Below are 26,750 nucleotides of genomic sequence, written 5' to 3' on the forward strand. Positions count from 1 at the left end.
ATGCCTGATTCATTTTCAGTTTGAGGTCCTCTTGCACTGGCTTCTTTAAAACTATAACCAAGCTGTGTGGCTAATTCCATCTGAACAAGTTTTTAAACAATGATGTACATAAAGGAAAATGTGGAAATTGTGGATTATTGATGGTAGATTAATCACGCACTGAGTTATATTTTAGGTAAGTAACAGATTAATTTTACAATGTGAGGACAACAATGCCATGTCTAAACATGGCAGTACTTTGAAGCAGACTAAGCAATTATATAAAAGAAGGAAACACTCATCATACAGTTTCTCAAGAATGGTTTTGTCTCACAAACTGTATTTAAAGAGAGAGAGAGAGAGAGAGAGAGGGGGGGGGGCGGGGGGGGGGGGGCTGAACAGCACAGTACCTACAATTTTGCACGTAAACTTACAAACAGATCCAACTAATATGTACCTCTCAGTGGGAAAAACTATTTACATTTTGAAGAAATTCATGCCAAAATTCATTACAAATGTGTTTAACAATGTATTAATATTGATGCAACATTGGCAACACAATAACATACAACTATGTATTGTGACCACACAATATAACTAAAATTGTATTTATGTATGTATTTGTATTGTAAGTAAGTAAACTTTAACGTCCATGCAGTGGTTATTGTCTATGGATATACAAAAAGAGGCTCCTGTAAATACTAGAGCTGAAAGTCTGCACTTATAAGTAAAACTTCAGTTTGTATTAACAGCTACAGATGGATGCCACATATTCTTTCATATTTGCTAATTGTGGTTTTTAAAGTACAATCAGTGACCGGTAAGCCTTCTGACATAATAGTTTAATAAACTGAACAAAATGAACTTCATTGCTCACAATGAGAAACATTAAGTGCTTTATCACCTAGCAGGTGGAAACATCACAAAAATAATTAATGCTAACTTATACTTTTTGTATTTTTTCAGTATGTTACTGGACAGCTATTCTGTCAGAAATATAATTACTTCTGTATTTATCATATTCATTGGATGACTTTTATCTGACAGGAACCCTGCCATTGTTTATTGATAAAACCACTTGACGTGTTAAGTTGTTCTGACACAGTTCCATGTTTCAGATGAGCCTTTACTTTTTGGGAACATGTTCTAAATGATGTCATCAAAGAGCCTTTCTTTCCTTCAGCTCATTAAGAGACTACTTCATGTTCTTGTTGAATTCAATACTATTCCAAGTATCATGAATCATATCTTGGTTCTTATGATTTAGTGACAATGAATTGCATGTCACCAGACCATTTTTGTAGTGCCCCAGAAACTTTGAAATACTTTCATTATACCATTCCATAGCCATAAAAGAAATATGATGAACAATATGTTTAACGACAGACTAATTCATATTACTGAAATGATTATTCATACACGTAAAACTTAAAGTCACTCACAGCAACATAAATCTAAAGTACATTATATCAGTTTACAAATGCTAGTAGCACACAACATCAATGAAAAGAATAATGAATAACTGTCCAACACATTTGCAAAAAGGCACTATGGTATATAATACACAACTTTTGTGTACAAAATACTAATTAGTCAGTGCTACTACTGTCCCATGTGTTACATTTTTAATGACGAAATAATTCAAGTTATTAGATACAGAACGTATTATTTGATCTGCATAGCATAACCCCAAATTGAACTACACCTGTTTAATAATGCCGGCAGAGATGCCACATATCTGTTTATCCACATCTTTGGATTGAAATCTCATTGACTGGAGTAAAATTGTCTTCAGCAGGGCAGGTTTGAGAACATTTCTGCACAGAAGCAACTTATTATTTTTCACCACTCCCCTCATACACTTTCATCTGTATCAATTTTTGCTAATCACTGTGATCTGCATACAAAAATCTTGCAGTGAGTGTGCCTGGCACTCCTCTCAGCTTGGGGCACCAAGCAGCCACTACTGATTGTGAGACATCTGTATGGAAATCTTACAGTTGAGGCACCTGTAACACCCCTCAGCTTGGCACTCCAAATGGCAGCTTGTGTTGCTTGGGCCTTAAACTGGCCTTGGTTTTTGGTGATGACTCCCATTGCAAAGTGAGTCTGATGACCAGTGAAGATACGTCTGGAGATGCCACAGACAGGTGGGGGATACCAATATGACTGTCGCACACTGTATGGCCTGACAACCAGGGGGTGCAGGACCCCTATGGTTGTCATCTTTGGTACCCTTACAGCACAGCAGTATGTTCACGATATTGTAATCCTGCTCTACATAATAAGCCAGCCTGGGCTTATATTTCAGCAAGATAATTCCTGCCACATGGGGAGAGTTTCTACTGCTTGTCTTCATGCTCGCCAAACCCTACCTTGGCCAGCAAGCTCACTGAGTTAATTGAAAATGTTTGGAGATTCATGGGCAGACCATCCAACCAGTTAGGATTTTGATGATCTAACGTGCCAGTTGGACAGAGTTTACCATGACATCCCTCAGTAGGATACCTAACAACTCTACCAATCAGTGTGAAGCCAAATATCTGCTTGCACGGGGGTCGGAAGTGGTCCAAACTGTTACTGACTTGCTCAATTTGTGAAGCTCATTCTGTTGAATAAATCATCCAAATTTTCTGAAATTGTAATCATCTGTTTGTCTGTATATGTACATCACACCAAGTGATTTCCATCCCATTTGGATAATTCCTTTGTGATGCATCATTTTTTATTTGTCTTAGAGTAGGTATGGATGCTTAAATCTAATGGATTATTAATTATATACATTGTACATACAATCATATTTAAAAATACAAATATTCACATTAAAAATACTTATAACTACTACAAGCACAATTCCTGTACATCATTCTCCATGACTTGTTAATACCATGATTTCATAAGTCATGCTTTTTGATCAAGTTTCTTAAGCTTTTTCAAACTTATATGGAATAGTCAAGTGTGCTGTTTCTGATAATTTATTTGAAGAATTTTGGGCTCCTTGGTTTATCTGTATTCTGTGTATGAGAAAGTCTTGAGTATGGTTAATCTACCTTTTGGTTGTTTCTTGTATTGTGCAAATAAACATTATTTTTTAGTCTGAGTTTGCATAAATTTTCTATGGTGCAAATTAGATAACTACATATGTAAAGGGTGAGCACTGTCCTTATGTTAAGTGACCTGAACTGACCCTGCAACTCTCTGGGAGGCAGCCCTAGAAAGCACCTAATGGATTTCTTCTGCCAGTGGAAAATGTGAGCCATACTGTGGGAGTGAGTGGAACAATATATAATGTGAGTATACTAGCTAATTATCACTGAAATTTTGCCATAATTTAGGTAACAAAAATAGTATTCTTGCTAGTCTGCTGTTTAGGTAGTTTATTTGTACATCTCATGGTAGTCTTTTATCAATAGTATGTCCAAGTAAGTTCACTTTCTTATTCTCAGACTTAGTTGTTCTGAGACAGAAACAAAATTCTTTAGTTTTTGTTTTGTTAATGCACAACTGATTGGCCAGACACCAGTAACTAGTCATCTCAGTCATTTCTATATTGTAATTTTCAACTCTGTAAATTTTCACCTGTTTTTATCTGTGTGACATTATTGGCATAGAATACATTCTCATATAGTGTATGGAAATCATTTATACAGACAGTGAAAAGAAAGGTTCCAGGAACTGACCTCTTTGAGATTCCACATTTTAATTTCAACAATTATCATATTTGATTATTTCAAATAATTGTTGTAGACTATGAGAGAGATAGATTCAAAATAGACATAATGACTTATCCCTTACACTGTAGTGACCTAACTTTATTATTATAGCCTCACAATGTCAAATGGTTTGTGAAAGTCTACTAGTGTGAGACAAGTAGTTTGTCTGTTTTCCACACCCCCGTGTATGTGGGGACTTCATCATCAGTAATGGAAGAACAAGAAAATAAGGTTCTTTGGCAGTGTTCGAACTTCATATAAGGAGAGTATGACTGGTGTCGACAGTCTGCTGTAAATCGTTTTGTCATATACATGTGTTTTCTTGTAACTCTGTATTAAGCAATAAAGTGTGTGCGAACCCCATTAATTTGCTCTCTGCATTCCTCCATAAGCATTCCAACCAGGAATTCTCACAGTGGAAACCCCACAGTGAACAACAACAAATACCACAACTTAATGAGCATATTTCATCTGACAGTCTTCACTATTACAGTGGAGCTGTCCCGTGATGGCTGGTCATACCGACAACAAGTACCAGAAGTGACTCTCATGGTGCCTTGTATGATGTTTTTCACTAACCAGATCAGGCTACAGTATATGTGAAATGTGAAAGTGACATTCTATCATGTCGTATTATGGACTACAACAATGATGCAAGTGTGCACCAATGACGTCTAATGACTTCCAACCTCCTCACTGACTTCAGCGATGAGTCCAGTGCATCCTCACAAGAAAAAGTCAATATTTCTCCAATTACTCCACATCTACACAGCAGCACCTCAAGCAATTTTACCAGTCCACTTGCATCAGGCACAACCAGCCAAATTCATTCTTAACCTGAAGTGGGTCAACACAAGAAGATTTTTGGGTTATCATCCACATCATATGTGATCCTAAGGATTTTGTCTACCACCTCCTTCAGGTAATACTGTGGAACACATATACAATGAAATTTTCATTCCAAACTACTGCCATTCCAACCGGAACATCCAGCAACATGGTTCACAACCACTGACATTATTCTACAGAGCTGTGTCATCTTTGGCGACACTTTCAAGTTGGTCACTCTATTGAACAACAAAGGACAGCACACTCACATTATCAGTGACAACGTACTGGCACCTCTGACTGATGGCAGACTTACCACCTCTAAAGATATATTGCTCCAGTGGCTTGCAAAGGCAGCAGAGAAACAATTGTTTCAGGTGGTTTATGAAGACACACTGGACAACAGAACACCATCTCAGCTCTGGAGGAACCTCCATACATCTATTATCTCATTGCTCTTGCCAGACATTAAGCTTAGGATGTTATGGTTCATCAAACTACCGCCACTGATGCAAATATCAATCATGTTGCATGAAAGTGAAATGGCTGACAGACTTTTTGAAACCCTGCAGCAAAACAATATGCAGATGTATTAGACAACAATGGCCACCACCAGTACATTTTTAGTGTGATGTGCTGCCTGCAGCAGCTAGCAGCCGATGCAATCTGAGCAGTTCTGTACACTCACAAGAGTGAAAGAGTGACATCACTAGTTCCCTCCACAAGGCCACTGATTTGGAAAGCTGCACCAACCATGCCCACAACAAACAATAAATCTCCACACACAGGCAGCCCACCATGTTTGTGGCTGTGTTGGTTCCAGACCAACTTTGATGACAAGCACACAATTGTTCTCCCCCAATCACAGGTGGTGACTCCATGGGACCTGAGGGGGCCCGAGGCCCTTCAAAAATTCATTTCGGGGGACGGAGCTCCCCCCAATAATTTAAGAAAATTATTAATCATGTTATGCTTTATAAAATCACAAAATTGTGTTGGAATTTTTTATTTTCCTTGTTTGATGGTAGTTACCTTTTAAAATACATTATGTAATGAGTAAAAACAAATAATTATCACAGTACTAAGCAGGTTAACTGAAAACGAGTGGTGTGAATCATGATAGTGTTACGGTGCAGCGGGCACACTAAGAATTTGTCCCAGTGCGCGAACCTTCGGGTAAAGTCTGGTGCCGGCAGGTTAGCGCTGCGGCTGCAGCAACATCAAGAGGCTTGGAGCAGAAGCGCCTGGAACCCTTCGCCTCATGTCGCCTTGCTGCTTCGAGACATTACAACACCGTGAATATGGGGACTTTTCAGAAGCATACACTGTGAGAGCGCCAGTGACCAAGTTGGTCTACAACCCCTTTGCCTGACTCGATGGACTATGCGAGTTTCTAGTATCTTGAGAATACTGAGAAACTTTGAAGAATTTCTAGAGTTTTTTGAAACATTTTCTGGAGAGGACAAAAAAAAAGGCAGGTTACAAATGTGCAGGCTACCTTGAGCCAATGTTACAATTAAAGACTAATTTCCTTTTACGTTTTTATTGCCATGCAATGAACCCAGTAGAGGACTCCAATGAAAGAATTCAATGCCCTCATCTAAGTTTTGCTGATCTGTAAAAAATATATGAGTGCTTGATTTGTATATTGAATGGAAGGCATGATAGTTTTGAACACTTTTGGGAATTGTGTTTAAAAGAAAAACCTTCACAAGTTGATGATCTTTCGCTTCCTCAGAATCAAAGTATACCAAAGAAGTATGAAAACAACGAAGCCAGCTCATCGCACACTTTCAAAACCCCAAAGGAATACTACAAAGCTATTTACATTGAAGTTTGTGAAACAGTGCAATCTTGCATTACTGAGTGGTTTGCTTCAACTGGACTCACACAGGTCATTGCAGTTGAACAAGAGTGTTTGCTTTTAGTAAACAGAGGTGAAACAAATTTGTAAAAAACAACCAAGTTTTTCAAAAATGATGTAGACATTGAGAGATTGCGCTTTCTATTGAATATGTTAGCCGATATCACTAATAAAAAACGACTGGTCTTAAAAAACGTGTGATATAAGAAAGTACATTACACAAGAGCCTGCAGTTGGAGAAATGTTATGTGAAGTAGTGAAGTGAATTAAGCTTCTCCAAGTAGTTCCAATCATGACAGCAACAGCAGAATGGTCATTTAGTGCCCTTAGATGTCTGAAGTCATATCTCCGATCAACATGGGATGGAAGCAATTGAACAACTTGGCTGTTCTTCATGCTCACTGAGATGTTTTTGATGAATTGGATATCTGACCAGTCATCAACAACTTCATATTCAGTAATCTGGTCAGACGGTCGACATTCCCACCTTTCTAAAGACACTCTAGCCATAATAATGGCATTTAGAGTGATATTAAAAATCTTTATAAAATAGAGAATTAAATACATACATAATGTTAAATTTTCAGTTTCAAAATATTAGTACTGTATTACTACATTACTATAGTATTGTATTAGTTACTTTCAAATACTTATATATTTTCAGGTTGTAAAGCCCAATTAGAACCCGCTATTTACATACTTTTTGTCTGAAAGTATTAGGCATACTGTATTAACTTTATTAACTGTATTAAAGCATTAACTTTGAGATATTGTTTTTATTTAATGAACCCTGAGCCTTATTCAAATTAAGCTTAAATTAGCTGTTTCACTTATTAATCAAAGTGCTATTACTATGTGACAGCAATATTTTATGTTTTATTCTTTTAATGATAGTTTAGGATTTATTTAAATATAATTTCAGTCTTTTCAGAGCTATATATTCACTGCTCTATAATAGTCTATAAGCATGATTATTACTGTAAATTAAAGTAGCTTTTTACAAAAATACCGTGCTTGCATATGTTTTGTTTTGTTTTTCAAAGCCAAAAATGTGCCAGGCTTGTCGAGTTTCCCGGAGTGTTGAGTTATACGGAGTCCAGTTTTTGGGGTTATAATGTTGATCATATGACTCTAAAATGCTTTAAAAAACTTTTAACTCACTATTTTTCATCTAAAATTTAGAAAATTTTCCAGGGTAAGACCCCGAGTAATTGCCCCCCCCCCCCCCCCCCAATATTTTTTATAAGATGGCGCCCCTGCCCCAATCAACCAACCAAAGGCAAGATGCAGAATGCACAATGCCCAATTATGCCATCCACAGCTCAGATACATGAGCCAAAATAGTTTTGCCCCAGCTCTAAGTGACAATGGTAGACTCAGTGTGCTAGATCACTCAACAAAAGAATATTTTCTGATTGACACCAGCTTGGAAGTGAGCATCATTCCTAGGAGGACCCACCAATGAAGCTTACTACACTGGTCATCCAGCTATGAGCTACAAACATTTCTCCTGCCAAACTTGACTGAATTGTCACACACTTCGTCGATATCTGCACACATGAAAAATATCTTTGACATTTTTTGATCGCTCATGTTCCAGAACCAGACCTAGTTGCTGATTTCCTCTGTAGCTTTTATCTCTCCACAGATTTGATGTGAGGAATCCATATGCAAACCAGTAGTGGAGAATCTGTAACCAGTATCACTGATAGTTTGCCATTCCATACACAACCACCTTCAGAAGACACCTTCCAGTATGACTCATGAAAATGAGCCAGCAAACATCACGGCATCAGCAGTAGACACACATGTACAGCCAAGACAGGGTGCAATGCCTGTTCCACCACAGACACATATCAGTGAGATAGTTTCTCTAACAATGTGCATGTGTTCTCCATGTGTGACCCCCTGCACTCAGGACTTGTGTGTGACATTTCAACAGAGACGTATTCAGTATGGATCTGTGCATAAAATGAACTACATGGTCAAAAGACAGAACAAGCTATGACAAGTTGACAACAGTTTTATTTTGAGACAGTTCACTCGCAACTACAAACTGCCCAGTGACGTCAAACCAAAAGTGATTAGGTAAAAACTATTGGCTAACCGGTTTCTAAGCATTACAATTGCAAGATCACAAAACTTGCCCCTAATCATGAAAGTGGAGCCTAGTATCACCACACCCACTAATCTATCATATCCACATCCCAGTATTCCCCCACTGCTACTTGGTGATCACAACACAGACCAGCAATTCTGCTATGGCTGACCCCACCAATCTCGACCCTAGCTGTTAATATCATCTGTATATAGACAGGTGAAGGATCACAATCTCACATTCTTTTTCTTCTCTCTGAATGAATATGGCCCAGCCATGCCGTGCATAGCAACCAGCTGTGGCACAGTTCATCATGTGCACCAGCTCACAAGATGACAGCAGCAGCTGTGATCTCCAGTGCCCTTCTCCCCCAGTGCTCTGCACTCCCTGGAGTGAAAGAGGATGGATGGCTCTGTTGGTACCTCACCATCAATAACGTAAGTGCAAGAGAATAAGACTCTTTGGCAGTGCTTGAGCCTCTCATGAGGAGTCTATCATTGACATTGAAAGTCTGCTGTATGCCATTCAATCATATATACATATCTTCATGTATCTCCTATTGAACATTGAAGTGTGTGTGAACTGGATTCATCTACAGTCCGTATTTCTCTATGAGCCTTCCGACCAGGAATTTCCACATACATAATATCTAACTGATTTCCTATTGCATTTCCGTATAAGTTTGGTCTAAGATCAAAATGGTTTGCATTCAATAACCTGTTATTTTTCAAATTTACACGATACAGCTTTCTGCAATATTTTTGTATAATTGAGACTAGTCTGTAGTTACTAGGTGTCTTACCCCCTTCTTAAACACTGGGAGTGTAACTGTGTTTTTAAGAGCTCCAGGAAAAATATTATGTGCTGTAATTCTGTTGGCAAGATAAAGCAATGCCATCTTAATTTAATTTGCTATGCTCTTAATGATGAAGTAAATAATCCCATAATAGTCCTCTTTTTTTCTAATTTCTAAGCATATTAGCAGCTTTACTAAATTGTGGGGAGTAATTCTGTATCAAGAGAATGTACCATGTTTTATGGACTATAAGACACACTTCTTTCTTAAAAAAATTGCCTCCAAAATTTGGGTGCATCCTATGCTCAAAATTAATGTAAAAATGTGCTGGGTTTGATTTAAAATTCCTGCCAGTCTTAAAAATGGCTATATATCTGGTGCTTAAGGAAACCTATCTCTATCTGACAACATTGGATTCAACTGGCAGCAGCAGTGCACCAATGTGACAAACGTGAGTTGTGGGGATTCACAAGCTTGCTAATATTGTCTCCCTCCCACCCAGTCGTCACAAACCCAGAACATTGTCTAGCCTCTGATGTGTCATTGCAGTCTGTGGTGCCAGTGAACTTGAAATCAAAGTCTCTGTATGTCCTTCATTTCAGAGAGTCATGGGTCTCGGCTGTTCGATACAGGATGTCAAATGAAACACCTTTCAGCCATCTAGTATCCACACTTATTTCATTTGGCTACCAGTTTTGGCAATTTACTACACCATCTTGAGGCTCCTGAGTGATGTGTTGGAAGATTCCACCTCAACCATTGGTTGAAGTGAGTGCTATAGCTAGCAGAAATCTACTAATATCAGTATTGATGGCCCCTGTTTTGCCCATAACTGAGGTAGAATCTTGCTACACATCAGTCAGGGGCCTGAAGACAATGCAGTAAATCGCCAAAACCGGTAGCCAAATAAGATACCTTTGGAAACTACATGGCTGAAAAGTGTTTCATTTGACATCCTGAAATGAAAGTGATTTGTGTTATCGGTAACAGTACAATATTTTTGTTACAAGCTAGTTCCATAACGCAAGGAAAAAATAAAAGGAGTTCATATAATGTGGGCTATAAACTGGAAGTAACATCATGTGCAGAAGAACAAGGAAACAGAGCAGCTGAGCAGCAATTTGGCCCTCCGCCAACAGGAGGGGGGGGGGGGGGGGGGGGGGACATTAGTGTGGCTGGCAGGCTAGTACAGATTAACTGATGCAAAAGGGCCAAAAATAGAAGATGACATATTGAAATGGATTGAAGGACACCATCAAAATAACACTGGAATTAAAACAAAAATGATTCAGACGCACACTTGTAAGCTAGTGCTACAGTGGAACTTAATAGACTTCAAGGGAGGAGGTGGTTGGTGCTACAGGTTTTTGAAGTGTCATGGACTTAGTATGTGAACCAAAACCAAAATATCTCAGAAAATGCCACAAGTGTATGAAGAGAAAATATTATCTTTCTATTACTTTATTACTAACATCAAAGAAAACCAGTGTGGAACTAACCCAAACAGCGAATGTGGATGAAACTCCACTGACATTTGTTGTGCTGTTTAAAAGAACTGTTGCCATGAAAGGTGCTAAAAATGTAACTATAAAAACAAGTGGACATGAAAAAAATGCACTACACTGCTACTGTAAAATGGGATGAACAGAAACAGCAGGGTGAATAGAAACAAAACTATACAATTACTGTGAATACTATAACGTTGTACTGGACATTAATTTTAACTATTATTGTTTTTGGGTTGGCAACATTTCAGGCTAACAAGGAAATTATGTTTTGTAGGGTTGGCAAGCATTGTAGTTTGATGTTTATCCTTGTGTGTGTGTCAATAGTTTTTAAGCTGTTTTCTTACCAATTTTGAACTTCTCTGGTAAGTAAACATGTATTCTACATATGACAGTTAATGGCATTGTAAGTACTAGGTATAACAGCTATATAAAACAGTAAGGGCTGGTTTTTGTTTCATTTCAATGAAATCAGGTCTGTGAATTTTCAAATTTTTTAGGTTATGTTTGTAAACTTTGTTGGGTGAATAGAAACATATGAATTCTGGTGTTTCTATTCACTCCACAATAACAAAATCTAAAAAAAATTCTGTTAGTGTGCCGTATTAATACTACATAATTCTCTAGTTATGTTACATGCACAACTAACATATCTTCCTTGTTTCAGAGTTTCTGTTCAAATATGCCACAGAAATACAAACCCACCATAGGCGATGGTTACAAAAAACACAGATGTAATCGTATAAACAATGCCCTCTCTGACATCAAATTGGGCGTTAGCTTCCGGAAAGCAGCTGAAAAACAAGGAATTCATTTTAGTGTACTATACAGACACCTAAAAAGAGCGCCAACATTGAATCTCAGGGTGGACAAACTGCCTTGTCTTTTAAAGAAGAGAAGCTGTTTGTAGACAGATGGAAATACGCAATGAATGGGGCTATCCTATTGACTTTACAACCTTAAGACTTCTAGTAAAGGATTCTCTGGACAGAAGGGGGAAAGAAGTGAGAAGGTTTATGAACAATTTCCCTGGTTGTGATTTTGTGGATCGTTTACGTGGCAACGCAAAGATCAATTAGCAATGCGAATGTGCCAAAACATAAAACGCTCCAGAGCTGGTGTTACACCAGAAGCTATTAACAGTAACTTTGATGAGCTGTCCAAGGAATTGGAGAATATGCTGCCAAATAATATAATAAATTATGATGAGACAAACCTTACAGATGATCCAGGAAAATGAAAGGTAGTCACATGTAGGGGAACTAAATATCCCGAAAGGGTCATGAACTCCTCAAAGGCATCAATCTCAGTAATGTTTGCAGCTGCTTCAGTTGGCACTATACTACCCCCTTATGATAAAATGTTTGATATGCTCCACTTCGATTATTGGGTCCTTACAGTTGCTGTCCCATACCTGAAAAAGCTGGAAGGTAAGAAATTTCTCATTGGAGACAATTTATCTTTGCATCTGTCCATAGAATCAGTTACGCTGTGTCACGACAATAACATAAGATTTATATTCCTACCAGCAAAATTCAACACACCTGACACAACCACTGGATGTGGCATTTTTTTGGCTTCTTAAAACTATTTAGCGCCAATGGAAGAAGGGCCCAGGAAGAAATGAGGCAACAGTTCCTAAGGATAACTTGTGAAAAATTTGTGTGACTCCTCGAAGGAAAAAAATGTTATTGCAGGTTTTAGGAAATGTGGGATTGTGCCTCTAGACTGCAATGAAGTATTGTCAAATGCTCCCAGGTACTGGTACCGATATACCAGTAAACAAAAACCAGGATAAGAACAATCTTGAAGAATCCACTAATATTGTTGACAACAGTTTTAAAGAACTCTTCCAGAGTCTTAGACAAGACCAGACTCCTAAACAAAGGAGAAAAAGGACAAAAGTTAATGTCCAACCTGGCCGAAGTATTAGTGATGATGACTTTGAGGACACGGATGGGGAGGATGTAACCCCCAGTTATTCACTTTACAGTGATCCAAGCCCTTGTACGTCTAAACAAGGCAAGACCAAAAAAAAAAAATGCTGGTATCTCCATAAGCCAAGGTGATTATATGGTGGTCAAAGTATATGATAAAACATCATATTTTTGATGTTATGTTTGCAAAGTTAATTACCTTATTGACAATGGTTTTGTGGGAACATTTTTAAAAAGTGTTCCTCAAACCAAAAAGTTCACAATGACTGAAGAAGAATCTTTTGTCTCAAGAAACGATGTCATCCTAAAATTGTCATTGCTGGTTCTCAGTTCAAGTGCTTGTTTCAAAGACATGCTATGTTTTGAGGATGATCTGACCAATTTAACAATTTATTAATAATACAGTACCAGGCACGTGGTAAACAGCTGTGTTCTGTTTGTTCACCTTAAGTTTGAATAGATTAGCCATGTGACAAAAACATTTTTGTATATTTTACTTACTTTTAATATTAATAAATCTTTTAAAATAATGTTTATCTCTTTATTTTATAATGGAAAAAATATATTTCATAGCTTTTATCACCCTCTCTTTGCTTTTAAAAGAAACAATGATAGTTTTATAACATTGCTTTTATTCACCCCTATCTGCGGGGTGATTAGTAACACCATGTTTAAACTTTTTTTAATCTATTGAAAGAAAATAATTTGATAATAATTCCATAACCTGATAAGAGCCATACAGAAATGAGTTGTTGGTAGTTTTTTTGTTTAAACTTGGCAAACAATAAGTAAATTTTTCAACCAAAGTTCAAATTTGTTGCTATTTACCCCATTTTATGGTACCCTTTCATGTTGAGCTGACGGTACTAAATTTAATCCAATGACCATTTTCAAGTGCAAAACAATGCCAAAACCTCCAGAAATATGAGCAGGTACATGACAAGGTTTGGATGGATGAGGCTAGTATGAAATTATGGACTAACAGAGTGTGCAAGAGAAGAAAAGGTGCTTTATGGAAGAAGAGTTCTCTTCTTGTGCTAGATCAGTTTAGTAGTCATTTGAAAAATTCTGCAAAAGAGAAACTGTGACAGGTAAATACAGAGCTCACTGTTATTCTGGGAAGTTTTACTTCACTGTTGCAACTTCTTGATATCTTAACAAATAAACCATTTGAAGTGTATATGAGTCAGGAAAGGAATAAATGGACAATGGATGAAACCCAATATGAATTCATGCCAAAGGAAGTTTTAAAATAATTGTGTCAGTGGATAACATAGTCATGGGCCAGAGTGAGAATTGCAGTAATGCTCTCGATGGCAGTGCAGACCATCTTATATATGAAGGATGATGACAATAATGATGATGAAGAACAAGAAAAATAAGAAGGAAGTTCAGATGACAATTTTCATGAATTTTAAAGGTCAGTTTGGTTTTATAAACTAAGATTTTTTTAAATGTCTGACTTTGCAGTCTAATAATAAAAATGACCAAAACATTATTTAATCAAAATGCTTAGAAATTAAAGTGCATCTTATAGTCCATAAAATACAGCAGTTATAATTTCCCCCTCCCCCCCCCCCTCCCCCTCCCCTAGAAATGTCTTAGCAACTGAGCTGTTGTTATTGTTTGAATGATGTAACACTTCTAATATATCTTTTTTGTTTTTTTAATTTCTTTTATGTACTGGATACAATACCACAAATGCATAAAATATCAAAATTTGTTTTTAAGTTGCAATTTTCTAATCTATATCATTCAGGCTATAATCTAGACAAGTTTAATAACAACAGTATTAATATGTCATCTAGAAACAAATAATGGAAAGTCCAGTTTGGAATATCAACAGTATTATAAAAAGGATAGATTGCTACTCACCATAAAGATAACACGTTGCAGAAAGGCACAATGAAAAGACTGTTACACACTGAGCCTTTGGCCAAAACCTTATTCAGAAAAGAAAAGAAACCACATACACACATTTGCACAAGCAAGCACTCCTCATTCATACATGGCTGCTCTCTCCGGACAGAATTTGGCCACAGCGGTCAGAGAGAGCAGTAGTATATGCATGAGAAGTGTTTGCTTGTGTGAGTATGTGTATGTTTTCTTTTCTTTTCTGAAGGAGGCTTTGGCCAAAAGCTCATTGTGTAACAGTCTTTGTTGTACCTGTTAAATGCAGCTCATGTAGAAACATTTTCTTTAATGAAATATTTGTTACTGAAGACTCATGAAAACCACATCTACAAAGAAATGGTCCCAATTCCACTGATAAGTATTTATTTTAGGATTGCCCTATGCCATTTCACAACCCTGTTTTTATACCATATAAAGGGTATATGTTCTTTCCATAAATTTTGTAATACTACTCTTAGCATTGTTGCATAATTATTCAAATTTTCAAACCTTTCAATTAGCCAGTATTACTCTCTTGTAGCCCTAATATTCTTGTTTTCTTAAATGTATACTTTTAATACAAAAATATGTTGGTTAATGAATCATTTCAAATAGAAAAATCTTGTTGGGCTTTGCTAGAACATCGGGAGAAAACAGCATGCCTAAAATGCAGTCACAAAAATGGGATGCAGTGTAAACGTCAATTTAAAATACACTCCTGGAAATGGAAAAAAGAACACATTGACACCGGTGTGTCAGACCCACCATACTTGCTCCGGACACTGCGAGAGGGCTGTACAAGCAATGATCACACGCACGGCACAGCGGACACACCAGGAACCGCGGTGTTGGCCGTCGAATGGCGCTAGCTGCGCAGCATTTGTGCACCGCCGCCGTCAGTGTCAGCCAGTTTGCCGTGGCATACGGAGCTCCATCGCAGTCTTTAACACTGGTAGCATGCCGCGACAGCGTGGACGTGAACCGTATGTGCAGTTGACGGACTTTGAGCGAGGGCGTATAGTGGGCATGCGGGAGGCCGGGTGGACGTACCGCCGAATTGTTCAACACGTGGGGCATGAGGTCTCCACAGTACATTGATGTTGTCGCCAGTGGTCGGCGGAAGGTGCACGTGCCCGTCGACCTGGGACCGGACCGCAGCGACGCACGGATGCACGCCAAGACCGTAGGATCCTACGCAGTGCCGTAGGGGACCGCACCGCCACTTCCCAGCAAATTAGGGACACTGTTGCTCCTGGGGTATCGGCGAGGACCATTCGCAACCGTCTCCATGAAGCTGGGCTACGGTCCCGCACACCGTTAGGCCGTCTTCCGCTCACGCCCCAACATCGTGCAGCCCGCCTCCAGTGGTGTCGCGACAGGCGTGAATGGAGGGACGAATGGAGACGTGTCGTCTTCAGCGATGAGAGTCGCTTCTGCCTTGGTGCCAATGATGGTCGTATGCGTGTTTGGCGCCGTGCAGGTGAGCGCCACAATCAGGACTGCATACGACCAAGGCACACAGGGCCAACACCCGGCATCATGGTGTGGGGAGCGATCTCCTACATTGGCCGTACACCACTGGTGATCGTCGAGGGGACACTGAATAGTGCACGGTACATCCAAACCGTCATCGAACCCATCGTTCTACCATTCCTAGACCGGCAAGGGAACTTGCTGTTCCAACAGGACAATGCACGTCCGCATGTATCCCGTGCCACCCAACGTGCTCTAGAAGGTGTAAGTCAACTACCCTGGCCAGCAAGATCTCCGGATCTGTCCCCCATTGAGCATGTTTGGGACTGGATGAAGCGTCGTCTCACGCGGTCTGCACGTCCAGCACGAACGCTGGTCCAACTGAGGCGCCAGGTGGAAATGGCATGGCAAGCCGTTCCACAGGACTACATCCAGCATCTCTACGATCGTCTCCATGGGAGAATAGCAGTCTGCATTGCTGCGAAAGGTGGATATACACTGTACTAGTGCCGACATTGTGCATGCTCTGTTGCCTGTGTCTATGTGCCTGTGGTTCTGTCAGTGTGATCATGTGATGTATCTGACCCCAGGAATGTGTCAATAAAGTTTCCCCTTCCTGGGACAATGAATTCACGGTGTTCTTATTTCAATTTCCAGGAGTCTATATAGTCAATAGTTGAATGAAATAACATCATTGGCAGATGTGTAAAAGTGTTGTTTAATAGTCATGTCTCTTAGATTTTCATTAAAAATGTAATAACTCTCTATTCTAACATTTTATAGAAACCTTCATATGCTAATTTTTAAATAGGTACCATAAACAATGGCACTATCATCTCAACCTGAGCATTCCTTGAATAAGGTTCCTGTAGTTGGTCTGTGTTGAGTAGTTAGTGAGCTACAGTTGCTGAGCTACAGTAAAGTCAAATGTATAAATTTTTGGTTGTTCCCTAACTGAGATTGCTCATGCAATCAGCAGTATAATTGGAAATGGTCACTCATGAACTTTAATTAGACTCCTTGCAGTGTATGTAGATTGAAACCTGTTGTGTATAAATAATAATGACTGGCACTTCTTACTACCAAGCTAATCATCATTAAAGTGTTCTATAACGATAAATGTGCTTTAACTGAAGTTTGTCCTCCCCCGGTAGCTGAATGGTCAGCATGATGGATTGTCAATTCTCTGGGCCTGGGTTCAATTCCCGGTTGGGTCGGGGAATTTTCTCTGCCCAGGGACTGAATGTTGTGCTGTCCTCATCATCATCCTCATCAACTGCAGGTCGCCGAAGTGGCATCAAATTGAAAGACCGGCACCCGGCAAATGGTCTGCCTGAGGGGGGGGGGGGGGGGGGGGGCTAGCCATACAATTAAATAAATAAACTGAAATTTAACTTCAGCAGTGTTGACCTGATTGCTTATGGCTCAGTTCATCTGATGGATGGGCAATAAAAATAATTATTGAGACAAATAAAGTCAGTAATTATAAATGTCTTCAAGAACTTTTAGAACAGTGTTTTCATTACATCCCACCAACAGAGAGTACATTAGAAACAAAGTTACAATACAAAACTGTCACACCAATCAACAGAAGTGGTTTAAGAAAATGTTGTAAGGATAAAATGATAATGGGAACAATGGATTTTATAGAAATTTTTCACAACTATCAAGTCCATTCTTCAGTTTTGGCATAATAGGTACTTAAGTGAAATTAAGAATAGAATAAACAAGGGCAGGTGGTTTGCATTGACAGCAAGGTATGTAATATTGAGACATGCAACACAAAAGGTTGATTCCAAAAGTCTTTAACTAAGTAAAAGATAATTAAATTATTGAACAGTTTGACACAGGTTTCCAAAATTATCCCAATGTATGTTTATGTAACTTTTCAATATTTTGTAATCGCTTGCAACTTAAGTTAGACAGCACTCCTAGAGGAATGTCATTCAAAACACTGATGTAGGATGCAGCAGTATCTTCATCCAAGAAATAAATACCCTTGCATCTGTTCTATTGGGATAGAGCCACCAATTTTGCTGGTATGCGTTATGGCGCACTTCTCATTGCTATACATTTTAGGTTTCAGCCAAAAGACCTTCACCTGACATAAAAAACACACACACACACACTCACACCAACTCAACTCACAGACAGATGACCGCTGTCTCTGGCCACTGCAGCCAGTTGTAACTGTGTCTGATGGGAGCAGCAACCTGGTGGTGGAGGTAAGGCGGAAGCATGGCCACGGAGGAGGGGGATACAAAGGTTGGGTGTGGTAAGCATTCAAAAATTGTTCAAATGGCTCTGAGCACTATGGGACTTAACATCTGAGGTCATCAGTCCTCTAGAACTTAGAACTATTTAAACCTAAGGAGATCACACACATCCATGCCTGAGGCAGGATTCAAACCTGCGACCGTAGCAGTCGCACAGTTCCAGACTGAAGCTCCTAGAACTGCTCGGCCACACCGGCCAGCGTGGGAAGTGTAGTATTCCTTGTAGGAGTGTGCTGGGTTGTGATGAGTACAAAGTAGAGCTGCTAGGAGCAGTCAGGAGGTTGTGGGGGAAGGGGTGGAAAGGGGACAGAACAGGAGAGAAGCAAAGAAGGGGGAAAATACTAGTGAGTGTGTTTGCAGAATAGAAGGCTGCATAGTGCCAGAGTGGAAGTAGGGAAGGGTTTAAGTAGGTAGAGGACAGCGACTAATGAAGGTTGAAGCTAGGGGATTACAGGAATGTAGGATATGTTACAGGGAGAGTTCCAACCTGTGAAATATAGAAAAGTTAATGTTGCAAGAAGGATCCAGTGCTGCAGTCTATGAAGTAGTCATTGCATTGGACCTCATGTTCAGCAACTGGGTGTTTCAGCTGTCTCTTGCCCACAGTTTGTTGATGGCCATTCATGTGGACTGACAGCATGTCACTGACAAGCCCATGTAGAAATCAGCACAGCAGTTGCAACTTAAGTTTGCAGATCACATTGGGATAGCTGATGCTTGTGACTGGACTGGAGTAGGAGTGTGGGAGGATGTATGGGGCAGACCCTGCACCTTGGTCTATTGCAGGGATATGAGCCATGAGACAAGGGGTTGAGGGCAGGTGTGGAGTAGAGATAGACAAGGATTCTGTGTAGGTCTGGAGGGCAACAGAATACCACTGCAGGAGGGTTGGGAAGGATAGTGGGTAAAAAATTCGTAATTTCAGTGCATAATGAGAGATAGTCTAATCTCTGTCAGATAATGTGATTCAGTTTTGTCTTTCAAACCCTCTGCACACAACACATGGCTGTGTGACTGTGCAGCTTGTTGGTGCAGCATATCACAACCCATAGTCATCCTACCAATATAATTAATCCTATACCTTCAAACTGATCACACTTCCTGCCTCACCTGCCCATTGATCTGAATTCCACTATTAATGTCTTTTTATTTATTTTTGTCTTTGATCTCATTGTGTTTTCACAATGCTTTTAGTTCATTTTCTCCTTGCACCATTGGACTTACTTCCTCAGGTATCACCTTTTCCTCCCATACTTCATCTTTTCTTTGTTGGTTTTTGCCATGTATTTTACATATTTTTACCCTTTTTTTTATCCTCTACAATGGATCCTTGCTCCTTCTCACAGCACAAATAAGTTTCACAATCCCTATCCATAACCCAGTCCCACATAATGTTTCTGCATTGCTGCCTAGCTCATGGAATCCCCCCAAATGGCCTTATCAAATTATCTATCTTCAGCTGCAACCCCTCTTTCCATAATGACCGCTACATTTTCCAATTCTGTCAGTCCACAGTTCTCACCAACTCAATCCTGCAAAACCATGTAAATCAGGCCTGAACCCCATCCATCTGCAAAATTCTGCTGTTATGCCATTCCTAATTCTTGCACTCAATCTTTCACACTGAAACTCTTGCCTTCCAGGAACTGGAGCACTATGCACAATGCCACCTCAAGAAACTCCCCAACCCTTTTGACATCCTACTCCTAACTTGGACTACCACTATATATCACAAGAGCCTCCAAACCTCCCCTGCATCCCCTCATAGCTGAAAAACCTTGCCTTGCAGACCTACTACATTTACCACACCCTCAGAAACGCTCTCCCACCACCGAATAGAACCCAGAGCGCATTCAGACCTGGAACACATTAGACCCACAGAGGTATCAGTCCTTTACAAAGGTCTTATGCCCCAATCCCAAATTCAATCACACTGAAGCTGTTAAAGATCTTCTATCCTTTGCCCAGTTCCTTCAAGGGAAACACTTTTTCACCACCAACCCTACCAACCAGACCCAATACAAAATCAATATTGAACCCTGCCTGACTCATTCCATTCCTCCATCCAATGGTGATCCACACTCACTATCCCCTAATGACCCACTGTTAACATTCCAGAATTTCTTAACCTTAAACCTTGCCTCATCATTATTCCCAAAACCCTTCATCATGGAAACCAACCTTACATCCACAGAAAGAATTGTAATCCACCATCTGTGATGAAGCAAGCTGTGATCTCTTTACTTCCTCATGTTTTGCTATCTACCTCCTTAAATTAATTTTGCCTAGTTACCTTTAACATACAAGAGTGTATCTACATTTCCATAAAAGAGAAAGGTTGGCCCTCAGTCTTAAGAAATATAGCACCAGATATATTTTTGTGATCAGTTTTGTGTACATAACCAACTTCCTAACTTATTTTGACTATTCCTAGTTAATGTCTTTTGTTATAGTGTGAAACCAGTAATTCTTTTGCGATTTAAATTCTATTGTTGACTTATTTGGAAGAAGAACTATGAAGATTCTAATGTATTTATTTGGCTCTATTCAAAAACATATTAGCAAAGCCAGCCCTTAATTAATTCCAAAATAATTACCAGATTTGTCAAAAGCATTGTTTGCATAACTATATCTGTTAATTTCATTATTTAAACAAATAATTTGGCATAACCTAGGTGGTAGAAGAAACTGGTAAAAAGAAGGAATTTTTCAATGTATTCAGTTAATCGAATGAGTTGCAATTTCTGTAAATTAAACATTGAACAATGTATAGTTTCAGTGCCTATTATTGTGGGGATGTATAAAGGCCTGATTTTTGGTCCCAAGACAGTCAGTTCACAGCCGATTTTCACACGGGTAGTCTGTATCAGTTATAGTAATGCATCAACTGAACAGTGGAATTAGTGTAACATGAACAGACCATTTGTTAAAAGTGACCATGTCTGTTCAATTTATTTGAGAAATAGTGAACTGTATGGTTAGATATTTACTGCTCATAGATGTTCAACAGTAGACTATTGTAGCAGTATGTTGATGTTTTCCTGCACACTGTTAATGAGGTTTATTAAAAGTTAACCAATAGTGAAATGGCCATATAACTGTGTAATATTGGAGGTTGTGAACTGAAAGTAAAGAACTGTGAAACGCTACTGTGCAACTGTTGACTACATCATTTACAGTAATCAGTGTTAAACTTCCATCCCCCATATTTCAGCCAGTATAACAATGCAGTACATCAACACCGAGGACTATCAACAAAGAAATAAAGCAGGTGAACATCACACATCTAACAACTGGTGCTGACCTTATAATCTTACCTGTGATAAAGGCTCCACGCTGTGATTTTGAACTGCAGGGGATTACTGGGCAGAGAAACTCCACCAGCTGTTGGGTTTGTCCATCTACAAAACCTGCCACAGTAATCCATCCAAGAAATCCAATAGGATCTCCAGTTCCCCTCAGATCCTTAGGCCCATCCCAGAAACTCTCCCAGTCTACTGCGCTTCTCACCCGTACCACTCCTGGCTCTCCTCACTCCTGCATGCTTCCTAAAGTCCATAAACTGAACTACCCAGCACTCCCCATTGCAGCCAGTTACTGTGCTCCCACTGAGAGAATCTTGACTGTCATGGACTTATAACTTCATACCCACAAACTACCAACCTATATAAGAGACACCAACCATTTCCTCCATCGACTCTTTATAGTTCCCATTCCTTTACTACACGGTGTCCTCCTCATCACTGTTGATGCCGTCTCCCTTTACACTGACATACCCAATGACCATGGCCTTGCCACTATTGAACACTATGTTTCCAAGTGCCCTAATGACTTCAAACATACAACCTCCTTCATGGTCACCATGACCAACCATGTGCTCAGCCACAATTACTTCTCCTTTGAAGGCATTATGTAAAGGCAAATGTGTGGTGCAGCAATCGGTACCCACATGGCAATATTCTATTCTAACCTGGTCATAGGGCTTCTAGAGGAGTCCTTCCTAAGCACTCAGAATCCTAAACCCCTCACCTGTTTCAGATCCATTGATGACATCTTCGTGATCTGGACTGTGGGTGATGACAGCATATCCACATTCCTCTAGAACCACACCACCTTCTCCTCCATTTGCTGCAACTGATCCTCCTCAACCCAACAAGCCACCCAGCTTCCTTGATTTTAACATCCATGTCAAGAATGGCTACATCGGTATCTTAATCCACATTAAACCTACCAGTCACCAGCTGTACCTCTACTTTTGACAGCTGCCACCCATTCCATACCAACAAATCTCTCACATACTGCCTATCCACCCACTGTCATTGCATCTGCAGTGACAAGCAGCCTCTCTCCAAGTACTGTATATCATGGATCTCACTCAGGCCCTCACAGACCAAAATTACCCACCCAGACTTGTACAAAAACAGATCTCCCATGACTTGTCTCCATGTCACACATACCCACCTTCCAGCCAGAAAGGAACACTCCCCTCATGAGTTCAATACCACCCAAGACCGGAGCAACTGAGCCACTGTGCTGCTTTCTATGTGGGCACAACAATTAACAAACTGTTTATCCACATGAATGGTCAACAACAAACAGGCCGAAAGATAACAGGACCATCTAGTTGCACAACATGCTGCCCAATACAGTGTGCTTCACTTCAACAGCTGCTTCACAGTCTGCACCATCTCAGTCCTTCCTACTACCACCCATCCCCAACGTTCCTGACTGCACCTAGCAGCCCTATCTACATCTACATCTACATTTATACTCCGCAAGCCACCCAACGGTGTGTGGCGGAGGGCACTTTACGTGCCACTGTCATTACCTCCCTTTCCTGTTCCAGTCGCGTATGGTTCGCGGGAAGAACGACTGTCTGAAAGCCTCCGTGCGCGCTCTAATCTCTCTAATTTTACATTCGTGATCTCCTCGGGAGGTATAAGTAGGGGGAAGCAATATATTCGATGCCTCATCCAGAAACGCACCCTCTCGAAACCTGGCGAGCAAGCTACACCGCGATGCAGAGCGCCTCTCTTGCAGAGTCTGCCACTTGAGTTTATTAAACATCTCCGTAACGCTATCACAGTTACAAAATAACCCTGTGACGAAATGCGCCGCTCTTCTTTGGATCTTCTCTATCTCCTCCGTCAAACCGATCTGGTACGGATCCCACACTGATGAGCAATACTCAAGTATAGGTCGAACGAGTGTTTTGTAAGCCACCTCCTTTGTTGATGGACTACATTTTCTAAGCACTCTCCCAATGAATCTCAACTTGGTACCCGCCTTACCAACAATTAATTTTATATGATCATTCCACTTCAAATCGTTCCGCACGCATACTCCCAGATATTTTACAGAAGTAACTGCTACCAGTGTTTGTTCCGCTATCATATAATCATACAATAAAGGATCCTTCTTTCTATGTATTCGCAATACATTACACTTGTCTATGTTAAGGGTCAGTTGCCACTCCCTGCACCAAGTGCCTATCCGCTGCAGATCTTCCTGCATTTCACTACAATTTTCTAATGCTGCAACTTCTCTGTATACTACAGCATCATCCGCGAAAAGCCGCATGGAACTTCCGACACTATCTACTGCCCCACTTTGTCAGTGCATGCTCCCCCTCTCTCCCGTGCCTCGTCTTAACCTCCACCACTGGTTTGGAGCTCCCATCAGGTGCAGTTACAACTCAGTTTGCTCACAGCAGTCAGAGACAGTGGTCATGTGCATGAGTTGTGCTTGTGTGGCTGTGTGTATGTTTTCTACATCAGGAGAAGGTCTTTTGGCCGAAAGCTAAAATGTAAACCAGTCTTTTTGTTCTGCCTGTCTCCTCCATATAGTGAGTATCAATCTATCCTTTCCATAATATGGTTGTTATTCCATCATGGATTATCCATTGTATTACATACTTCAAAAGTCTAAAACAGACAAGCAAAATGATACTTAGTATTCTCGAGTAACAACATATTGGGTACTGGGTACTGAGAAGAATGGTAGTCAGGTTTCAGTCTTTATGATAAATGAAATGATGATTTTTTTTTTCTTTTTGCTCCCAAAGTCGTGATGAGTGCATTTTATTGTGGAATTTTTTCTAGTGGGTCTATGCTATTTGATCAATCTTGCTTTCTGTTGATTTGCCAGTGAACCATGGAACCAACTGTCAGGACACTTAGTGTCACCTAAGTATTCATGAACTGTTGTTAGTGCTGTAATCCTCAAGTATTCAGGATGCTATTGAATTTTGAAAAAGAAAATGCAAGTCTCATGCAATAATTTTTTTCTCATATTATCATTTCTGTTGCAAAATATTCTGAACTGGAATAATTGCGGATTTCGCTGAAAGGGAAACTCTGCCCAACGTCTATGTCATTCTTCTAAATTCAAGTTGACTCCCCCCCCCCCTCCCCAATCCCCAACCACACACACGCACACACACACACACACACACACACACAAAACTTCAGACACATCACTGTTAGAGGTGCATCTTGGAATTTGGACTTTTTTCTCTCACTTTTGATTATTGACTATGGGACAGAGAAAATCTCATTAGCTCAGTATTTGTGCTAACAATGAATACTCTTTCATATTCTAATAATCTTTTCATTATTGAGATTTCTGTTGTTGTATATTTAAAATCCTTTGCCATATTTATGATGTATTGTTTAAGCAAGGAATAGTTCTTAAAAGGCTCAAGTATGTAGTTGTAAAGTCATAGAAGAAAGGAGATGAGGCAGACATCGCTTAGCAGCCTCTAACTATTTTACTATTTTCTGTAAAACTATAATGACTTCAACTATCCTACACATTATGGAAAGAGAGGGAAAAAAATGATGGACTGGGTTTTATTGATTCCATCTTCTTTCTTCTATGTGCAGTTTTGTTTTCTGAGTATGCCTTTTATTATCATAGTGTATGTTAATCTACAGTGACAACTTCAACATCGTAAATGAACAGTTGGAATCTCAAGACAATTTTGTTTTAATATAAGTTCAGTACGCAAGGGAAAGACACTATAAAACCATTACCTCTGGCGTGCGGATTACAAAAGAAGCAATAGCATGCATACATAATAATATATGCCAAGTATACAAATAAATAAATTTCAGTTCAATAATGACTCATGAAAAGAATTAATATATTATTACTTACAGTTAAGCTACACAAGAAAAGAAGACAGAAGTTCACCATTGAAACAAACAGATTATCAATGTGAACACTCCCTCAGAGGTGAATTGCATGAGCAAATATAAAAATAAAATGTTGACTTTGACCTACACAGAAAATAATCCACAAGAGTAACAAGCTTTAAGCAGAGACTTTGCTTATTATTATTACACTACTGGAAATTGAAATAAGAACACCGTGAATTCATTGACCCAGGAAGGGGAAACTTTATTGACACATTCCTGGGGTCAGATACATCACATGATCACACTGACAGAACCACAGGCACATAGACACAGGCAACAGAGCATGCACAATGTCGGCACTAGTACAGTGTATATCCACCTTTCGCAGCAATGCAGGCTGCTATTCTCCCATGGAGACGATCGTAGAGATGCTGGATGTAGTCCTGTGGAACGGCTTGCCATGCCATTTCCACCTGGCGCCTCAGTTGGACCAGCGTTCGTGCTGGACGTGCAGACCGCGTGAGACGACGCTTCATCCAGTCCCAAACATGCTCAATGGGGGACAGATCCGGAGATCTTGCTGGCCAGGGTAGTTGACTTACACCTTCTAGAGCACGTTGGGTGGCACGGGATACATGCGGACATGCATTGTCCTGTTGGAACAGCAAGTTCCCTTGCCGGTCTAGGAATGGTAGAACGATGGGTTCGATGACGGTTTGGATGTACCGTGCACTATTCAGTGTCCCCTCGACGATCACCAGTGGTGTACGGCCAGTGTAGGAGATCGCTCCCCACACCATGATGCCGGGTGTTGGCCCTGTGTGCCTCGGTCGTATGCAGTCCTGATTGTGGCGCTCACCTGCACGGCGCCAAACACGCATACAACCATCATTGGCACCAAGGCAGAAGCGACTCTCATCGCTGAAGACGACACGTCTCCATTCGTCCCTCCATTCACGCCTGTCGCGACACCACTGGAGGCGGGCTGCACGATGTTGGGGCGTGAGCGGAAGACGGCCTAACGGTGTGCGGGACCGTAGCCCAGCTTCATGGAGACGGTTGCGAATGGTCCTCGCCGATACCCCAGGAGCAACAGTGTCCCTAATTTGCTGGGAAGTGGCGGTGCGGTCCCCTACGGCACTGCGTAGGATCCTACGGTCTTGGCGTGCATCCGTGCGTCGCTGCGGTCCGGTCCCAGGTCGACGGGCACGTGCACCTTCCGCCGACCACTGGCGACAACATCGATGTA

General features: G+C 40.2%; 1 long non-coding RNA gene across 1 annotated transcript; it reads left to right on the forward strand.

The window, feature by feature from the left end:
- The first annotated feature begins 113 nt into the window (after positions 1 to 113).
- Positions 114 to 12,842, forward strand: LOC126456973 (uncharacterized). Its single transcript, XR_007585421.1, has 3 exons — positions 114 to 175; positions 3,153 to 3,269; positions 11,451 to 12,842. It is a non-coding gene; the product is annotated as an uncharacterized LOC126456973 (long non-coding RNA).
- Positions 12,843 to 26,750: the final 13,908 nt, after the last annotated feature.

Source organism: Schistocerca serialis, chromosome 1 (assembly GCF_023864345.2).
Source record: "Schistocerca serialis cubense isolate TAMUIC-IGC-003099 chromosome 1, iqSchSeri2.2, whole genome shotgun sequence".
In the NCBI taxonomy this organism is placed as follows: Eukaryota; Metazoa; Arthropoda; class Insecta; order Orthoptera; family Acrididae; genus Schistocerca; species Schistocerca serialis.